The sequence below is a fragment of the Cervus elaphus genome, chromosome 2 (genome assembly GCF_910594005.1).
Source record: "Cervus elaphus chromosome 2, mCerEla1.1, whole genome shotgun sequence".
NCBI lineage: Eukaryota > Metazoa > Chordata > Mammalia > Artiodactyla > Cervidae > Cervus > Cervus elaphus.
In genome coordinates, this window is record NC_057816.1 from 4,706,470 (window position 1) to 4,721,803 (window position 15,334).

General features: G+C 53.9%; 1 long non-coding RNA gene across 1 annotated transcript; it reads left to right on the top strand.

Annotated features, from left to right (window-relative positions):
* The first annotated feature begins 13,607 nt into the window (after positions 1-13,607).
* LOC122708266 lies at positions 13,608-15,273 on the top strand. The gene is made up of 4 exons (XR_006345082.1): positions 13,608-13,730; positions 13,909-14,069; positions 14,943-15,000; positions 15,113-15,273. It is a non-coding gene; the product is annotated as an uncharacterized LOC122708266 (long non-coding RNA).
* The last annotated feature ends 61 nt before the right edge of the window (positions 15,274-15,334 follow it).

Sequence of the window (15,334 nt, forward strand, 5' to 3'; positions counted from 1 at the left end):
GGAGGGTAATCTGCAAACTATTAAAAAGGCCCAGCTGGGTAAGCAGAGTAAGATAGTTTCATCACTCGTCTTTCCACTTTTTTTTTTTTCAAGAGGGCTCAGTATAATTCTTGGCTCAGGGTGATTCATGGTAAAGTGAAATTTCAGAGGTTGGGGGAGGCAGCATAGCCAGTGATCGAGATCATAACTCTGGGCTATATTGGGGGTTGGAACCCAGTTCTGGTCGTCATGCCCTGCTGAGCCCCGGCTCCCTCTTCGAGGAGCAGTGGAGAGTGAGAGGGTGAGTCGGGAGGGTGAGCTCTGATTGGAGGCTCCCTCCCACCGTGACCTGCTCAGCCACCATGCCTCACGGGCGCCTCCCTCCCAGCTCTTCCCTGGGTCTCCTTGGTCAGCCAGCTCTCTGAGGCTGCTCCTCAACAGCCTGGGTCATGGGGGCCCACCCTGCCCTCACTAGCGCTAACCCAGCTCCTCCATCAGAAGGAGGCACCTCCGGAGTGCAGAGGCTCAGAGGCCGGTCCTAAAGAGCCTGGCTCAACGGCAGGCCAGAAGGCTCAAGCCACCATGTGCCTTTCAAGAAGTCCAGGGGACACAGGGTGACCCTCTGACCCAGCACTTCCACTCCAAGAGAAGTGAAAACAGATCCAGGTGAAAGCTCGTACTCAATGTTCCCAGCAGTGCTATTCACAGCAACCAGAGAGTGGGAAAGCCCAAACGTCCACCAGCCCGATGGATGACAAGATGTGGTTGGGCCATCCCGTACAACAGTGTTCAGGTGTAAGAAGGAATTTACACTGACACATGGATGAATCTTGACAAGGTTCAGTGAAAAAAGCCAGACACTCAAGGCTACATGTTGTATGATTCCATTTGTATTAAATGTCCAAAGTAAGCGAATCCAAAGAGATAGAAAGGAGGTTTGTGGTTGCCTGGGGCTGGGAATCAGGGACTGGGCAGTGACTGCTGGTGGGTCTGGGGTTTCCTTCTAGAGGGATGAAAACATTTTGGAACCAGATAGAGGTGAGAGATGGGATGAGATGGTTGGATGGCGTCACTGACTCAGTGGACATCAATTTGAGCGAACTCGGGGAGACAGTAAAGGACAGGGAAGCCTGGCGTGCTGTAGTCCGTGGGGTCACAGAGTCCGTCCTGACTTAGCGACTCAACAACGATAACAAGAGATGATAACGTTAAGAATGCCCCTGAGCGGCTCACTTTAAAATGGCTGGTTTTAGGGCTTCCCTTGGGGGCTCAGTGGTAAAGAATCTGCCTGCCCGTGCAGGAGACACAGGTTCCATCCCAGATCCAGGAAGAGCCCACAGGCTGTGGAGCAACTACGCCCGTGTGCTACAGCTATTGAGCCTGTGCTCTAGAGCCTGGGAGCCACGGCTACTGCAGCCTGGGTGCCCTACAGCCCACGCTCCGCAGCGAGAGAAGCCACCGCAGTGAGCATCCCTCGCGCCGCAGCCAGAGAGAAAGCCTGTGCAGCACATCCAAAAGTAAATTATTTTTTAAACGGTTAATTTTAGGAATTCCCTGGCAGTCCAGTGGTTAAGCCGCCGTGCTTCCGGTGCAAGGGGCGTGGGTTTGATCCCTGGTTGGGAAACTAAGATCCCACAGGCCACGTGGCCAAAACAAAACGATGAAATAAAGTGGTTAATTTTACGTTGTGTGAATTTTACGTTAAAAAAGAAGTAGAGAAGGAGCTGGCCAGGGTGGGGGGAGGGGGAATACAGCAGCTGAACGGTGCCATTGAGAACAGGCCCAGATGTCAGAAGCACACAAATACGTAACATCTAGTCCTCCATCCGATGCAGTGATGCCTACACGGGACAGTCCCTGGGCCAGGGAGAGAGAGGGCTTGGACCCCGTCCAGTCGGCTTGAGGAGGGCTGGACACAGGGCGCTGGCCGCCTCTGCCCGTGGAGGACAGAGATCTGCCTGGAAGCTCCCCTCCCCGAGGGGGGCTGCAGTCTTCCTGCCCTGCCCCCTTCCCCTCCCGCCCTGCGCGGCCCGCCGGGGTCCAGGGGAACATGCTGCTGGCAGCTGCCAATCGCCCTGACTGACAGGCCTGGAAAATCCAGAATTCCTCACCCTCTCACTCTGCCAGGCATGCAGACCTTCTGGGCCGCATGTGTGAATTAGAAATGAGACAAATACGATTATTATTAAGAACATTTGGGCGGGACTTCCTGAACTATTAAGTCACCCTTCACCCAAGCCAGAAATATGGACGTCTTCCCAGCCCCTCATCCCACAGGGATCAGACGACGAATTCTGATGATTCAACCCATGAATATTCAGCAGCTATGCCCCTCACCCTTCTCTGCCTGGTCACGTCTCCAGACTCTGGCTACCTACCCCTTCCTGCACGGTTCTGGTTCATTTAAGACACCTCCTCCTCTTGGCCATCCCCAGAGGGACTTTTCTAGAATACAAATGGGGCGGATCTCCCCCTCCTCCCACCTGCGTAAGACCCGGGCCCACCCCTAGCCCACCAGGACCACAGGATGCCCAAGATGGAGAAGCACGCGAAGACCCCAGACCCAGCAGGGATCTGCTCCATGCTGATTACCGGACCGACACTCAGCGCTGTGGAAAACTTTTTAAATGGAAAAAGTGCAAGAACTGCATAAAATGACAAGCAGGAGACCAAATCCCAAAGGTCAGAGATGTTTACAATCTGGCCTTGCGACTTTCCATCGTTTTTTGCACGTGGGTGTCTTCTACATGAACTGCGTGTGTGCTCAGTCGCTCAGTTGTGTCCCGCTCTTTGTGACCTCATGGACTGTGTGGCTGGCCAGGGTCTTCGGTCCATGGAATTCTCCAGGCCAGAGTACTGGAGTGGGTTGCCAGTTTCTCCTCCAGGGGATCTTCTCAACCCGGGGATCAAACTCATGTCTCCTGTTGGCAGGTGGACTCTTTACCACTGTGCCATGTGGGAAGCCCTTACGTAAATCAGAGCCTACTGAATAGCTAGTTCTGCATCTCATTTTTCTCATTAAACATGAACATTACATGATTACACAGTGTGATTATAAGATGATTCTACCTTTTGATTTCTACAAAGTATCTGCAAAAAGATGAATTCCTAAATTTTATAGAGGAACTTTAGGGTAAAGATGGCAAGTGAAAATTAGTCACTCAGTTGTGTCTAACTCTTTGTAACCCCATGGACCATAGCCCACCAGGCTCCTCTGTCCATGGAATTCTCCAGGCAAGAATCCTGGAGTGGGTTGCCATGGTCCCCTCCAGGGGATCTTCCCAACCCAGGGATCAGATGGCAGATTAAGCGCATATATCAACTGAAGGCCACTCCTAAGTCAAATTGACTGATTCTACAGAATCACCAGAAGCTCAGGAAGTGGGGGGCCTTGTGTGCTGAGGAAGTGGGGTGCATAAGGCAATAAACTAAGAAGGAGGTAGGAGAGCCTTTCAGAGAAGCAATCCCTTTAGAGATAGAAAGTAGAACAGAGGTAGGAATTCCCTGGTGGTCCAGTGGTTGAGACTCCACCTCCCAGTGCAGGGGGCATGGGTTCAATCCACGGAACCCGGGTCAAGGATGCATGCCTCGGGATGTGATCAAAATATTTTTAAATTTTTTTAAATTTAAGAATAAAATAAAAAATAATTTTAAAAATGGAAGTAGAGTAGAGGTGACCAGGGGCTGGGGTAGGGGATACTGTTTAGCGGGCACGATTTCCATTCGGGGAGATGAGAAAGTTCTGGAAGTGGACGGTGGTGATGGTTGTACAATATTGTGAAATTACTCAATGCCACTGAGCTGTACCCTTCAAAATGGTTAAGATGGTACATTTTATGTTATGTATATCTTACCATAATTTTTTTTTAAAAAAAGAAAAGGGACCTAGGACATCCCTGGGGGTGCAGTGGATAAGAATCCGCCTGCCAGTGCAGGAGGCGCAGGTTCAATCCCTGATCCTGGAAGATCCCATATGCTACGGAACAATGAAGCCCGTGGACCACAACTACTGAGCCTGCATGCCTAGAGCCCATGCTCTGCAAGAAGAGAAGCCACAGCAGTGAGAAGCTCCCGGACTGCGACGAAGAGCAGCCCCACTCTCCTCAACCAGAGAAAGCCCATCAAGGCTGCGAAGACCCAGCTCAGCCAAAATAAATAAATAAATTAATTAAAAGACACAGTCTAATTATCAGATCCGACATGCTACTCAGCGAAGCCCCCTGCCCTCCAGGGGAAGAGTCGGCGTAGGTCTGGTCTCTGGCGCGGGCCCCTCTGCTCTGGGGCCAGAGGCACAGTCAGGGCAGGGATCCCACACAGAGGAAAGGGTGTGAGGAGGAGAGGCGAGCAGCAGATGCCGCGAGCCCACCCGCCCCCACGCCGCCGGGGGTCCGACAAGTACAAGGGGACAGATGGACACTGACCTCCAACCCCTGGCTCCAGGGCCCAGCAGTTGGCTCCCCGGCAGAGCTCTACGTCAAGCAGCCCATGAGCATCTGAGCATCCAGGCCTCACCAGATCCAAGTGAACAAGGACCAGGTGTCTGGGGAGAGCCCTCCGGCAAAGGCAGATGGCAGAAATATGGACTAAAACCACTGCAGGAAGAGGGGAGCAGGGAGCAGGGCACTAACCGCGCCCCGAGAGAGGAAGGAGGAGGGAGACAGGGAGAGAGCCGCAGAAAAAAAAGGATTCTTAAACCATGAAAATGTGATCGTATGAATTTTTAAAACCTGAATATCAACAGGAGGGTTGGGCAAATAAGGCTGAGGAACGGCTCATAAAAAGAAAGCAAAAGACCAAGAGAGAGTAAACGGAAAATGTTAAAAAAAAAAAATAGAAAATATGTTCAGATTTGCCCTACGCACAAGAGGAACTCCAGGGAAAGGGCAAAGAGACATCACAGAGAAGAAAATCTACAGCAAAATGACCTCAGAAGATCTCCCAGTGCAGAAGCAGCAGAGAGTTCTGCCCGGCTGCAGAGGGATGAGCCCTAGCCATGCGCCGGACAGACGATCAGAAGCCCCAGGAGGTGGACCCGGGGGCAGGACAGGTGCAGACCCACCTCTGTGAAGCTTATAAACACCGTGAACCAAGACTCACAGAAAGAAATGCATTTACATCACAATCGCGCACACACAAAGCCCTGAGCAAAGTTTCATCAGACAGTGTCTCCTCTGACCGCGTGTGTCACAGTCTGATCACTCCATCCTGCCCTTTCTATTTCATGTCACTGTTTGTTAAAATCCCTGGTCACAGCTCACCATGCTGATTTCACAGTCCACCATTCGGATATGGCCTGCAGTTAACGCTGTGCTGTGCTGGGTCGCTCAGGCGTGTCCCACTCTTTGCGACCCCGTGGACTGTAGCCTGCCAGGCTCCTCTGTCCACTGGGATTCTCCACGCAAGAATGCTGGAGTGGGTTGGTGGGAATGCAAACTAGTACAGCCACTATGGAGAACAGTGTGGAGATTCCTTAAAAAAATGGAAATAGAACTGCTTATGACCCAGCAATCCCACTGCTGGGCATACACACTGAGGAAACCAGAACTGAAAGAGACACGTGCACCCCAATGTTCATCGCAGCACTGTTTATAATAGCCAGGACATGGAAGCAACCTAGATGCCTATCAGCAGACAAATGGATGAGAAAGCTGTGGTACATATACACAATGGAATATTACTCAGCCGTTAAAAAGAATTCATTTGAATCAGTTCTAATGAGATGAATGAAACTGGAGCCCATTATACAGAGTGAAGTAAGCCAGAAAGATAAACACCAATACAGTATACTAACACATATATATGGAATTTAGAAAGATGGTAACGATAACCCTATATGCAAGACAGAAAAAGAGACACAGATGTATAGAACAGACTTTTGGACTCTATGGGAGAAGGCGAGGGTGGGATGATCTGAGAGAATAGCATCGAAACATGTATATTATCAAGTGTGAAACAGATCACCAGCCCAGGCTGGATGCATGAGACAAGTGCTCGGGGCTGGTGCACTGGGAAGACCCAGAGGGATGGGGTGGGGAGGGAGGTGGGAGGGGGGTTCAGGATGGGGAACACATGTAAATCCATGGCTGATTCATGTCAATGTATGGCAAAAACCACTACAACATTGTAAAGTAATTAGCCTCCAACTAATAAAAATAAATGGGAAAAAAAAAAAGAATACTGGAGTCAGTTGCCTTGCCCTCCTCCCAGGGATCGAACCCAGGTCTCCCACATTGTAGGCAGGTTCTTTACCATCTGAGTCACCAGGGAAGCCCAAGAATGCTTGAGTGGGCAGCTATCCCTTCTCCAGGGGACCTTCCTGACCCAGGAGTTGAACCTGTGTCTCCTGCATTGCAGGCGGATTTTTTTTACCAGCTTGAGCTATGATGCGAAGAACTGACTCACTAGAAAAGACCCTGATGCTGAGAAAGATTGAAGTTGGGAGGAGAAAGGGACAACAGAGGATGCAATGGTTGGATGGCATCACCGACTCAATGGACACGAGTTTGAGTAAGCTCTGGGAGTTGGTGATGGACGGGGAGGCCTGGTGAGCTGCAGTCCCTGGGGTCTCAAAGAGACGGACACAACTGAACGACTAAACTGAACTCAACTGAGCTACCAGGGTAGCCCACAGTTAATTAAAAAAAAAAAAGCAAAATGGTTGGTACATACAGTAAGTCCCCTCCATATGAATCTTCAAGTTGAGAACTTTCAAAGACGCTAGTGTGTGTTTGTATGTCCAGTTGCGTGTCTGGTGTACACCGTCACGCGTGTGTGTCCTCTACAGGTCGTTGTGGTTTTGCGTACGGCCCAGCACTGCATAGAGTACATCTTTATTTCAAGCCCAGCGTGTCTGGAATCAAGCGTGAAAACAGCGGTGATGCTTCTGGTAGTGTACTTTTCAAGGTACTGTACTATTAGATCAAAAATGTTTTCTTTATTTTTTGTGTTTGTGTTTTATGTGTTATTTGTGTGAAAAGTATTAGAAACCTATTCCGTACAGGACTGCCCCAGTGGTCCAGTGGTTAAGATTTCGCCTTCTGATACTGGGGGTGGGGGCAGGTTCACCTAAAACAGAAACAAAACTGTAACAAATTCAAGACGGACTTTTTAGAAAATGGTCCACATCATAAACCATACAGTACAGTGCCATATGGCCGACTGCGTTAGTTGGTACTGAGGCTAACTTTGTTGGACTCATGAATCAATTGGACTTAGGAACTCGATCCTGGAACCAAACACTTTTGTGTGTAGGGGACGTCCTGTATAAACCATGGAATAGGAGCCACTAGAAAGAGTGAAGTAGCGCCATTTGCAACAACGTGGGTGGACCCAGAGATTATCATCCGAAGTGAATAAGTCAGAGGAAGACAAACATGTGATACCCCTTATAAGCAGTATCTTTAAAAAAAAATGATATAAGTGAACTTACAAAACAGAAACGGACTCAGAGACACAGAGAAGGAATTCATGGTTACCAGTGGGGAAGAGCAGGGGGTTACAGATAGACTGGGAAGTTGGGGTTGGCATGTACACACTCTTATATTTAAAGTAGATAACCATCAAGAACCTACTGTAAAAAATAATAATAAAAAAAAAGAAAAAACAAAACACTAACCTAGCTGGAGGAGGGAGGCAGATACTGTAAGAGTGTAGTGTGAATAGTAAAGCCTCGCGTGTTCTCCTTTTCCTTTTTTTTCAGCTCTGCTGGGTCTTCGTTTTGCGCAGTAGCTTTGTGCAGGCTTCTCTCCAGGCGCGGTGTGCGGGCTTCTCACTGCAGTCGTTTCTCTTGTTGCAGAGCCCAGGCTCCAGGGCCCTCAGGCTTCAGCGGCTGCAGCTCGCAGGCTCTAGGGCTCGGGCTCAGTAGTTGTGGCTCAGCCGCTCCTCGGCGTGCAGAATCCTCCTGGACCAGGGATGGAACCCGTGTCCCCTGCAGTGGCAGGCAGATTCTTATCCACTGCACCACCAGGAAAGTCCTCCTGTGTTCCATTTTGCTAAGCTCTGAAACTTCACCCGGAACCCCAGAGCCCTCTTCCTTCCAACAAACTCTGGCCCCCTTGTCTGTGTATGTCAGGACCACCCCTCACCCCCACCCTCTAACTGCTTTGTTGAGACCAGCTCTTGGGTGCAAGCCTGGACACTGGGAGACCAGTGCGCCAGTGGATTCCAGTCAGGAAAAAGGATCGCATCCAGGACTCCAGCTGTGCAGAGAAAATGAGCAGTTAGCTGTCACCCCCAGCACTGGGAGGACAGGAGGGACCCAGCCCCGGAAGGACCGGAGGATAAGGATGTGGTTCATGAAGCATCAGCCTGGCATCACAGAATGAAGTACAGAAAAGAGGATGTGGGGGAGAAAGACTCTGTGAAACAGGTGGGGACCCCAAGGTGGAGCACAGGGCGGACAGGGCGGAGGCTGGGCCGGATCCAAGGCAGACAGGCTGTGTGGGGGGCCAGGGCGGACACAGAGGATGGCGAGATGCGGGCAGATTCCAGCGCGGTCTGAAGGCAGAGCGCAGCGGACTTGCTGGCCGGTCTCTGCAGGGGTGAGAAAGAGGTGAGCAGGATGACTGTGAGGGTGCAGGCGGGTGACCTCAAAGACACAGCTGCAGGTTTAGAAGGCGTGTCCGTGTCCTGGGGCGGCTTGAAACCACAGAAACTTGTTTGCTTCTGGCTCCGGAGGCTGCAAGTCCCAAATCAAGGGGTCAGCAGGGCTGTGCTCAGTCCCAGGGCTCTAGGGAGGAAGAAGCCTTCCTGCCTGTCCCAGCTTCCGGGGCTCCAGGTGTTCCTGGATTCTGGCCACATCCCTCCAGCCTCTGCCTCGTCCTCCACGTGGCCTCCCTCTCTTCCCTCCCGTCTATCCTCTTTTGTCTCTTACAAGGACACCTGTCATTGGCTTGAGGGCCCACGAGCCACCAGGATGATCCCCCTGTGAGATCCTAAATTACATCTACAAATACCCTTTATCCAAAAAGATCTCATTCGTAGGTTCTGGGTATCGAGATGTGGGCATAGCTTTTGGGGGCCACCATCCAGCCCACCACCCAGGGGCTGACCAGGCCCTCAGATTGGGACGCATTGAGTTTGGGATGCCTCTAAATACCCAAGGGCAGATGCGAGCAGACTTGTATTTGGAGCTAGGGAAGATTGTAGAGAAGATAATCCTTCGGGCGCCATCAGCATGTAATTGGTATGTAATTGGCATTAAGGTCCCGAGTAGCTCAGGCCCCGTCTCCCAGAAGCACAGGGGGATTCAGGACTCGGGAGTCTGGCTTACAGGGAATGGCCGCTCAGGGCAAGAGAGTGAGGACGCAGTGTGGGCTCAGGGGAAGCCGAGCAGAGAGAAGGTCTTAGCTGGAGACAGGCATCAGCCTGACCCTGACATGCGGGGAGCCGGTTTCACCGGAGTCCTCCCGCCTGGAGCCACGGGCCAGCATCTTGACTCTCTGGGTCCCGCTGAGTTCTGTCCAAATTCCTGAGCCCAGAACAGGGAGCAGGATAAATGGTGGTTTTATGCCGCAGAGTTTTGGGTAAATTTGTTATGTGGCCATAGCAACGGGAGCAGCCTTTCTGCCTCTGACGAACAGGAAAGTCCCAACCAGACCAGGAGCCCAGCAGGCCCGTGGCTTCCCGCCTCTGACTGCGCAGTTTCTGTCTGTTTTCTGGAACACGGGGATGTTTATCTTTGGGGGGGGTGTGGCTCCATGTGTTTAGAATTCCTTTTTCCGTTTTATTGGGACTGCTGAGTGTCGGGTCAGGGATCAGGGGTGAGGGTCCTGCCCCAAAGCATCAACTCGTGACCTGTCCTGACCAGAAGCTTGAGCTCTATACCTCCCGCCCTTCGCAATGGGGGCCAGGGGACCCCTGTGGGGTCTCCCCAGGGGGAGTAAAGAACAGAGAGGCACGACCACTGTCCCCAGGCTTGCCGAGGACCGGAAGAGGGCTGTCTCTGTGCTGGGAGAGCAAGAGACAAGCTCATTCCCAGATGATCGGGGGCCTGGTGGCTCCCACAGGGAGGGGTGTTCCCCAGACATTTAGAGAGGGGGCAGCAGTCCCTATGGGGCTTGCTGGGGCTCCACGTGGTGAACCCAGGGAGCAGGCTCATCAGCAAGCCATAACCTCTGTCCTCGCACTCCAGGAAAGGGTGTAAAAAACACCAGGACGCTCCGTTCACTGAAGAGGATCAACGAGAAGTTCCCTGCCCTAGTCTGGCTGTGAGAGCCAGCCCTGGGCAGCCCCACATGCCCACTCACAGCCTCTGTCTGTCCAGGGTCACCAGCAGCCTCTGCAGATCTCTGGGCAAATTTTTTTAAAAAAAGGGAATTCCCCAACGGTCTAGTGGTTAGGACTCCATGCTTTCACTGCCCAGAGCCTGGGTTCAATTCCTGGTCGGGGAACTAAGATCCCACATGTGGCACAGCATGGCCAAAAAAAAAAAGCAACGGGACGCCCTTCCTCTGAGTGGCCACAGCTGGTTTCACCAGACTTGTTAGGCTGGGCACAGGTGGGTTTCAACCCCCAACTCACCCCAAAAGCCACTTCCATCCACCCCCGAGGAAGGTGAGCAGGCCAGCCCCAGGGCAGGCCCCTCTGACAGCTGAATCTGTGGGGCTGAAGGCTAAAACGAGCGACATGCCAACCTCAGAACATGTTTGAGAGGGAAAGACAGGCATGAGCAGCCCTCCGCTGGGTTTCTATCTCTCCGGGTCCTGGAATCTCTAACTCAGTTCATGAAAAGCATCCAAGTACGGCTTCCCCCTGAGGTGGCAGGCCCCAGCCTCTGGACCACTGACCAACCGGTCCTCCCTGTCAGATCAGCGGCACCATTAGATCAGAATGCCCGAAAATGTAAGGCACTTGAATCATCCGGAAACCATCCCCCACCCCCACATGCGAAAAAAACTGTCTTCCATGAAACTACCCTGGTGCCAAAAAGATTGGGGACCCTGCCCTAAGGAGGCTTGCTTCCGATTTGCAACAGACACTGAAACAGTGATTTCCAAATGTTTCTGATCACATACCCCCATTGACAACATATACAAAAATTGTGTGCTGTGACCAGTGGGATTTACCCTAGGAATTCAAGGTCGGTTTAACATTCAAAATTCAATTCACGCCATCTACCGTATGAGATGGTTGGATGGCATCACCGACTCAATGGACATGAGTTTGGGCAAACTCCGGGAGATAGTGAAGGACAGGGAAGCCTGGCATTCTGCAGTCCATGGGGGAGCAAGGAGTCGGACACGACTGAGCAGCTAAAGGAAAACCAACCACCAGAGAGCTATGTATAAAGGATGAATCCCACGTGGTCATCCTCATAGGCAAGGAAAACATATGACAAAGTCCAAAACCATTTGTGATTTAAAAATAAAACCGCTAATAAAAATTTATAAATAAGTCAACAAAAATTCCCAGCAAATTAAAGATGGAAGGGAACTTCCTGTCCTAATACTGCATTAGGGAACATGAGTGGGGGGCGGCGTAAAGGGTGGCAGAGTCCTGAGCATTTACTAGAATTCGTTGTGTTGTACGTTGGCAATGGGTGGATTTCATGGCACGATCATCCCACCTCACTAAGCCTGTGCAGTAAAATAACTCATCGGCAGTTGTGGGCAGAGGAGAGAGAGCTGAGCAGTGGTTCTGGTGGAAAAGGGGGGAACCGTCACTGCAAAGGGCAGGCAGCCCACCACAAAGAAAGAAGTGAGAGAGGAGAAGAATTCACGAACCGGACAACCCAAGCTGGCATCACTAAGGCTCTGGCCGCCCAGGGTGAGTCCAGATCGGCTCCCTGGCTCCACTTCTCCTCCGAGCAGAGAAGTTTCCAGACCAAATAAGGCTGCAGCTTTTGCAATGCTCCTGGCATGGAACACAGTTCCTGTTAAATGCCAGGTTGTAAGTCAGGCCTAAACCATCCCAAAAGCAGCCGGGTGCCCGTCAACCCTCTCTGATCCCCTGGTAACGCTCCAAACAAACCCAGGTAAACACGGGGCGGGGCAGGGCAGGGCTGGCCCCGCTGCCTTCCACAGCCCACCAGCAGGGGAGGAGGGTGCACCCTGTTGCATGGAAGGAAGCCCAAGATGCCCCCCCAACCCAGGCGTGGGGCTCGACATACACCAATGTCGGCTGGAGGCTCCTGGGGCCCCGGGCGCCCTGGCCTTGGCCGAGCGCAGGAGATACCACTTGGTGAATCTGGAGGAGAAGCCACCTATGCCATCTCAGCTCTGCAACAAGATGTCAAGGACAGCAGACACTTCCCGAGCACAGAAGCACTGTGTCAAGGGCCTCGGGAGTGTAAAGCCTGAAAGCTTCACAGCAACCCTGTGGGGTGTCCTCTTATGTCCCCATTTGACAGATGAGGAAACTGAGGCCCACGGCCACACAGCCTGTACAAGGCAGATCTGAGCATGTGCCCCAGGGCTGACATGCTCTAAACCCGGGGCTCCATTCTGTATTGTATCACCCCACACACCAAAAAGAAGGAAACAGCAGGGCCCCCACATGGGTGCCTCCCATGGAGGAGAAGACACATGACCACCCAGAAGGGACTCCAACACCCGTTGCTCCTTCAGGAAACCTGAACCCTCAGGTGCCGGCAGACCACGCTCCTCTTTGGGCTGCTCTCTCCTTTTTTGGGCTACCCTTTCCAGGTTGAGGGTTAGTCACTCAGTCTTGTCTGACTCCTCGCAACCCCATGGACTGTAGTCCGCCAGGCTCCTCTGTCCACGGGATTCTCCAGGCAAGAATACTGGAGTGGGTTGCCATTCCCTTCTCCAGTGGATCATTCTGACCCAGGGTTCAAACCCAGGTCTCCTGCTTTGCAGGCAGAGTCTTCACCATCTGAGCCACCAGGGAACTGTACCACACTTTTTAAGATACAAATCCTTTCTTAACGAAGTCTCTCTGGGATGAGAAACGGAAACCTTCTGTGCTGTTTCAACTCATGACATTTTAACCACACATCAAACCCGGCTTGCGTGGAGGGCAGTGGTGGAGATGAGGACCCCACGTCGGGCCGGGGGTTTACTGCCATGGAGCCCAGTAGCGCGACCTAGGCCTCACCAGTACACTGCCCACTGCCTCTCTGTGGACATCTCAGCACAGCTGGGAAGGTGGCCCATTCCCCGGTCCCTGTGACGGAGGAGCAGACGGGCTCAAAGGGGAGCCACGGGCCGAAGCCATGTCCAGCGGAGCTGGATCCACACTCAGGGCTCGCAGCCCGGGGCTCCCACCACCCCTGCTTGGAGCTCTTCCTAGTGGGCTGGCCCACTGGGGAGCACACGGATAAAGGTGCAGGGGCTTCCCTTTGGCTAATGAGGGGAGGGGCCCTAACTTGGCACCACCTCCTTGCCAGGAATGGACAGACCCAGTAAGATACACAGTCGTGGGCACAACTGGATCAGCGCAGATCCTTTTAGCTGCAAGGAATGGAAACCCAGGGCAGATCTTCTCATCTAGAAAAGGGGACGTGTTAGTCTGAGACACTGAGAACGGGCTGGGGATCAGGTATGGCTGGATCCAGGTGCTCAGACATCATGGGCCAGTTACTCCCCCACGCCCAGGTTTGACTCTGCTTCTGTGTTGGCCTCCCTCTCTCCTGCAGACAGGTTTCCTCAAGATGGCAGGAGGGGTGGCTGCCTGTGGCAGAACCAGCATCTTTCTTTTAGCACCTGTGTGTGGACCCAGGGGGCAGATCCTGGTGGACCCTGCTTGGATTCTACCCCGTCGCCAAACTTGGCCCTGTTGCGGCCATTCAGGTGTGTTCTCTGATCCGGCCGAGGACCCAGAGCCTCCCTGTGGTGAGAGGATCAGGGCTTGTTAACATAGAGGCAGGGATCAGCATCCTTTGGGGGGAGAGAGCTGCCACGGGGCCCTCAGCAACCACAAAAGGATGCTTCTGACACAGACGCCTCGTGACCCTGTCTCCCTGTCCAGGCTTCCTGGCAGCCAGGGCACTCGAGCAGTGGAAATGGTGGCTCTGCACTCAGCAGCACTCTCTGTGCTGACCTGGATCATCCTCGGACCACGTGTGGCCCCTAGAGACCCTCCTTCCTCTTCCTGGAAAGTCAAGTCCTAAAGCCACCAGATGAGAGCAAGTAAGGAAGGCATCCACGGGGGGGGGGGGGGGCCGTGTGCAGGTGGGCATCCATGGGAGGGGGAGGAGCCGTGTGCAGGTGGGCATCCACGGGGGGGAGGGGCTGTGTGCAGGTGGGCATCCACGAGAGGGGAGGGGGGGGGGCCATGTGCAGGTGGGCATCCACGGAAGGGGGAGGGGAGAGGCCGTGTGCAGGTGGGCATCCACAGAAGGGGAGGGGCAGGGGCCGTGTGCAAGGGGGCATCCACGGGAGGGGGAGGGGCAGGGGCCGTGTGCAGGTGGGCATCCACGGGAGGGGGAGGGGACATGTGCAGGTGGGCATCCACGGAAGGGGGAGGGGAGGGGCCGTGTGCAGGTGGGCATCCACGGGAGGGGAGGGGGAGGGGCCGTGTGCAGGTGGGCATCCACGGAAGGGGGAGGGGCCGTGTGCAGGTGGGCATCCATGGGAGGGGGAGGGGCCGTATGCAGGTGGGCATCCACGGAAGGGGGAGGGGAGAGGCCGTGTGCAGGTGGGCATCCACAGAAGGGGAGGGGGAGGGGCCGTGTGCAGGTGGGCAATCACGGAAGGGAAAGGGGAGGGGGAGGGGCCATGTGCAGGTGGGCATCCACGGGAGGGGGAGGGGCCGTGTGCAGGTGGGCATCCACGGAAGGGGGAGGAGGGGCCGTGTGCTGGGAGGCATTGGCCCGGGCAGGGGACACATCCCCACAGGAGGTGGCACAGAGAGGGCCGCCAGGCCGGGGGCAGGGCCCAGCACTGTCAGAAGCAGGGCAGACAAGCATGTGGGCCTGGGGGGAGGTGAGGATCCATGGAGGTGCTGGGTAAGTGGCCTCCAGGGCATGACAGCGCAAAAAGAGAACAAATCGGGCTTCCTAGGGTGACGGAGGTCAGAACAGACACCTGAACACCAGCCGCTCCCAGGCCCAGGGTTGAGGTGAGGCGTGGCGGGGGGCGTGGTCAGCGGGGGAGGCGTGGTCAGCAGCAGGGAGGGAGGCGATGAGCCAAGGGCAGCGTCCCCCAAGCCGGCCTGGCCTCTCCTCCCCCAGGCACAGCTCCAGATAAACCGCCCTCCTCCTCGCCTCTTTCCTCCAAGCCGGCCCCGCGTGTTCCTGTCCAGGTTACACCCCTACACGTGCCAATCTGAAACTTCCCTCCTGGTTGGTAGAAACGTCCAACAGAACAGGAACGGTTTCTGCTGCGTCAGCTGTGCCTGGGACAAGGGTTCCCCACTTCCTCCGGAGGCCCTGCACGCTCACCGGGCTCTCAGC